General features: G+C 34.8%; 1 long non-coding RNA gene across 7 annotated transcripts; it reads left to right on the forward strand.

The window, feature by feature from the left end:
* The first annotated feature begins 1,346 nt into the window (after window positions 1-1,346).
* On the forward strand, window positions 1,347-3,999 carry LOC108823460 (uncharacterized). Of its 7 annotated transcripts, XR_008938995.1 has the most exons (9): window positions 1,347-1,905; window positions 2,034-2,235; window positions 2,326-2,427; window positions 2,512-2,628; window positions 2,708-2,788; window positions 2,880-3,096; window positions 3,186-3,305; window positions 3,404-3,593; window positions 3,694-3,999. It is a non-coding gene; the product is annotated as an uncharacterized LOC108823460 (long non-coding RNA). The 7 variants fall into 7 exon arrangements; XR_008938994.1 differs by having other exon boundaries at window positions 2,699-2,807; window positions 3,404-3,999; XR_008938992.1 differs by having other exon boundaries at window positions 2,699-2,788; window positions 3,404-3,999.
* Window positions 4,000-5,412: the final 1,413 nt, after the last annotated feature.

The following is a 5,412-nucleotide window of genomic DNA, read 5'->3' on the forward strand; positions in this document are numbered from 1 at the left end:
ATCTTGCGATAGACCTATTTTCTTCTTCTTATCGGGCCTTTGTAATAATTGACCCGGTTCTTGGACCGGTATGGATTAAGGTGAAACCTACCTCCAATAATAATCATCCAGTCCTCGGTCATCAGCCAGGTCAGGTGTTTATTCCGATTTGGATGGTATGTTTGACGCCGAAGGTTTATGAAAAACCCAGTAAGAGATTCTGGTTTATTGAATTAGTTGTGAGATTTGATTGATGTAAATCATGGGATTTGATTTTCCCTTCTTAGAAAGTCAATCTTCTTAGCTTGGCAATTATTTCCTTTTGTGGTTTCTGTCTCAGAATATAACATTCTTGTCTTCTTCCTTGGTTTTTCATTCTTTTAATCAAAAGAAAAGGAATGGTCTTTTTCTCTTTCTATATATTTTGTTTCTATTTTGAATAATGTTCATTTTCTTTTGTCATTATTGTAGTATGATTGTTCTTCGCCTTCTATTTCTCAAGTGTTTTAGCTACTATTTTGAGTTATTCTCTTTGACTGTTTATATCGAAGTTTATGTTTCTGTCGAGGTTCATAATCTTGAGATTTTGTTCGGTTGTTTGATTTTGTTTTTTATCGTTTGTTTTTCTTTTAGTTTATATAGTGATGTTTTTGCCTTCGGCATCGTCTTTTGGTGAGATTTCTCTCCTTTGCGTCTCTGATATCCTTATACATTTTTGGTTTGTTTGTTCTGTTGATCTTCTTATTTCATCATATGGTGGCCAAATGTCATTATCCTCTCCAACCAATTTTTAATTTACTTATTATGTAGCAATTATGTGACTTGTGAATATAATTGGAAAAAACAGTGGTTGACCATGGTGTGAAAACATTGTCGGCAAACAAAAAGGCAGATTTTAATTATTTTTGTGTATAAAATTACAATGCAAAAGGTAATCAGATGCAAACGAATTTAAAAACCAACGTTTAAAGATTTGATTATGTGTGGAGGAAGTTTCTAGCAACAATTATGATTTCCAGGCGCATAATTATGATAATTGCACACTTGTGCATGGGAGTGGGACCTTGGCAAAACTTAGCACAATTATGATAATTGCACTTGTCAATACATAGGAATTTAAATATCATTAGTAATGAGAGTTCTACTAAGAAAAAAAAGTAATCAAACCTATACTAAAACGAGAATAAAATCAAAAGAGAGGTCCACGTTGACAAAAAAAATCGGCCAATAGGAGTAGAGCTTCACGCCACGTCAGATGTGTCATTTAAGTCGTTGGGCTTCGAATTCCACAGGCCCGACATCGTTCAAATTCGAGAAGCCCGTGAAGCCCATTTCACATCTAAGCTCCCTTTCCCCTTCCTCTTCGCGTCTTGCTCCTTTCCTATTAATCGATGTGAAACAGAGTGAAAAGATCTAAGAAACGTTTGATGTAGCCCTGGAAGGAGGCAAAAATTTCATGCTGATTTTTGCCGTGTTCGTCTTCTCACTGTTAACTTTCCAGTAAATATTCTCTATTCAATCCTTGCTTCTTTTGTTTGACAACTACGCTTCCAGAGACCGTAGACAGGAAGAGGAGGAGCCTCTGTCTTCCTCAATCCGAACTGCAGTTCCCCATTCGTTTTCTCCCTTTCGGATTCCCTCTTCATTGCCTCCCGATCTCATAACCATCTTTCCTAAAGCTCATTCATTACTGCATGAATCAAAAGCCAAGCAACAGTTTCAACTTCCGGTGCTCTCGATTCTTCCATTCATCGCACTTACATAGACTAAATGATCCCTGCAACCATGGCAAATAAAACGTCCTCATCAACCAGAAAGGCAAGACGGCGTGCGTTATTATAAAACAATGTTGGCCCTCGATTTCGGCTAATTTCATTTCTGGGAATTACGTGAGTATCAGTCAAGCGTTTTCAACAAAGTAGGAGAGTAAGATCCACTTCTTCTATCGCTTCTTGATTTATAATATGTAAATGAGTATCTGTTTTATTTGATGCCAGTCTTTTGTGTTCATGTTCTAATATGCTTTACATTGGATTGATCCTTATGTTTTGAAGAAAAAAACGAATGATGGTGCTCAATGCCTCACAGAGATTCTGTAAGAAGATTTAAAAGGGCAAGAAAGTGAGTAAGAAGATTAATTACAGATTCACTGATCTGTGCTTCGTGTGGTTGATGTGGAAATTGGTATTCATATCTGATTATAAAATTCATGTCGCTTGAATGCTTATGACTGAGCCGGCCAAAAGTGAAAGCAAGGTATAGATATACACATATCTCTCTTAATTAGTGTCTCTTTTCCTTTCAGTGTATCATATTTTATGAACTAATAACAAGAATCATTTGCAGGCGGAGTAAGACATAGATTCTGCAATGCTCTCCTCTCTGCCAGAGAAGAAATTGCACAGATTGAAGAAGTTAATGCAGATGTGCAGAAACAACATCCTTAAGGTAATCTAAAAAGGGAACATTCAGTATATCTCTCTTAGTTTCTTCATCAAATTGAACACGAGACATTGGAGGATTGTTTGTTAGCGTATGTTTTCAGAGAGCTCCAAATCCTCCATCTACGACCCTTATCAGTTACTTGATCAAACTTGAGATCACAAATACACGCATCAACTTTACCGACAACGCTTTCAAGTTCCAAAGGTTAGTCATCAACAACATATCCGTTTGAACGTTACTACTTTCTTATTTTAACACACGGCTGCTCTGAAAGCCATCCCAGATATATCGGCGAGAAAAGAAAAGAAGTTTGCAGCAACTGCCTCTATGAAAACTGATTTAGAGAAGAAGAAAATTGAGCAATGTAAGCTAGAAAAGTGGAGGTACTTTTCTCAGGATTGTATTATTTGAAGCTTGGATTTTGAAACGGAGATTATGCTTCTTGACTTTTGCAGGAATCACATAAGAGCAAGGAAATCTTTTCCACAAGAGCAGGCCGCCAGAGAAAAAGTTGCTGATCGAGCTATTTATTTTTTAAATTGCAGAACCCTTTTGTTTTTTCAAATATTTTGATTACAGTCTTTTCATTATTTATGCTTAACTGCTTGAGGAACTAAGACAGGGACTTGCCAAGCAAGGTACAAGGTTATTTGAATATAAAAGTCCAACAGTGTAAGGAAGTTGAAAGTTGTTTTTTTTTTGTTCTTTTGTGCTATCTTTAAATCGATGACAAAACAACTGATTTATCTTGTTGACTATAGGCTGGTGCATGTGGAACGGTACAATAGACTATGGAGAATTCATGATAGAAGCAATAGTGCACATAAACAGATTCACGGAGTTCAATTGCTAACACAGACACAATGAAAAAAAACGTACAAGTAAGACTCCTTTCCTTTATTGTTTTTAATCGTTTATGAGTCGCTTCGCCAGTTTTGCTCTATAACTTTTTTTACATTCATTCCTCTTTAATCTGTAGCTTTGTTCTAAACTTCTAAGTCGTGGTCTCTCTTAACATCTTGAACTCTTAATTTTGTCTTGAGTCAAAGAGAGAGATTGATTGCTCCCATGTCTCATCTGTTGAGAAGAAAAACTGTCATGGCTCCCGAGAAATCCTCTCAGCCGCCGGACATGGAGACAAAGTTGGATCTAGAGCCAGAGAGTCAAAGGTAGGAGGTTATCTTGATCCAGCAAAATTAATCAAAAAGTTCGTGGAACTTTTTTTTTTTATTAAAAAAATCGTGGAACTTCGCATACAAACTTTGAAAGCAAGATCTCAGTCTCAGCCAGCACAACAATGAAGTAGGAATTTTACCACAAAAAAAAACAATGAAGTAGGAAACCAGCATTCCTCCTGCGAGCTCCCATCCTCCAAAGGCTAATGACCAAACTGTTGACTCTGGCCAAAACAACAAGTTCCCCGTTATAAGCGAAAAACTTATCAACAACGTCATCGATTACAGGATGCTTTTATTGTGATTTTTATTGTTTTGTCCTTTAGTTTAGGGTTAAATTATCTGCTATGTTTCTAGAAACAATATTTTAAATCCCATTCTGGATATCGTTTCGGCATAAGTTTATATCATGTTCATTAAGATTCTTTGACGTCAAAGTTTAAGCAAAAAAAAAGATTCTTTGACGTCTGCTACAAATTGTATAAGCTCAATCTACTAAGTATAACATCCATTATCTGGAATGTGGAGATCTTTAGTCTTCCTTTTTGTTGACATTGGAGTATAGCAGATCATATATGTATCTTTTTAAGGGGATTCCCATTATGTTGGGATCGGAAGCCATAACTGTGTTATGTTCACTGACACTAAAAAATGATACTTTCTCTGTTTCGAATTATTTGTCGTTTTAGAGTAGAATTTTCGTTTCAAAATAAGTGTCGTTTTCGGTTTTCAATGCAAAATTTATTAACAATATTCTCTGTTCTATTTTTTTATTGGTTGATATATGGTTAGGTGTATTGAAAATAGTGTTTTTATTTTGAAAATATGTAAACTAAATGTTTTCTTAATCTGTGTACATAAACCTAGAACGACAAGTAATATGAAACGAATGGTGTATACTGTCACCAATGCCGTTCAAATGTCAAAACAATCTAATTATGTTTTTTTCCTTCTCATTATCGGTTTAGTTATTGTCATAGATTTTTAATCTAATAACTATATAAGTCCTCCATTTAAAAATTTAACACATTCATTAAATTTTAGGTCATTAATTAGTATAGTCATTTAATGATGCATATTATCATACAAAATGTTTTAATTTTGGAAAGTCAAAATAAATTATTAACCAAGCAGAAAAAATAGTTACTAATACAAGAAAAGGAAAATGATATATTCTTTTAAATAAATATTCTCAGAATTTTTATAAATTTATTACATTTCTGATAATTTCAAAATTAAAAGAAAAAATTGTTAATTAAATAAGATCCTTTTTGTTTGGAATAATGCTAGCATAAAAAGCTTATTATCTTTACCTTTGTATCGGTTACAATGAGCATTATAACATTGCTTGGACGATTCAACTTAATAGCAAACGTGAAAGGACAACCGAGATCAATGATAGTATCGAGAGACACCAGAGACTGCAGATTTTTTCAACTAAAAAAACAATAACAATTATGGTCGGGTGGTAAGGAGGCGGGCCTGAGACACTAACATGTTCAGGTTCGACCCACCTGCTATGAAAATTAAGTCACAATTATCTTGGTCACCTAACACGGATATAGGCCCATGTTTTAGGACCTATTTGAATATCCTGAGAGATGGTCTATCCGTTGGCTGCACCTCCTCTTGGGGATTAGTCTAAGCTTCTCCATGGATCTGGGATACCCCCAGATTAATATAAAAAAAAACAATATGTTTTTTGGTAAAATAATAACAAACGATAGTTGTTGAAGATTAAGTCTAAAAGCAGAAACATCACTACCCCAGTCTTTTAGTGGCTATCATATTAGACTGTAAAAGACACAAAAAT

This window comes from Raphanus sativus, chromosome 9 (genome assembly GCF_000801105.2).
Source record: "Raphanus sativus cultivar WK10039 chromosome 9, ASM80110v3, whole genome shotgun sequence".
NCBI classification, from domain to species: Eukaryota; Viridiplantae; Streptophyta; class Magnoliopsida; order Brassicales; family Brassicaceae; genus Raphanus; species Raphanus sativus.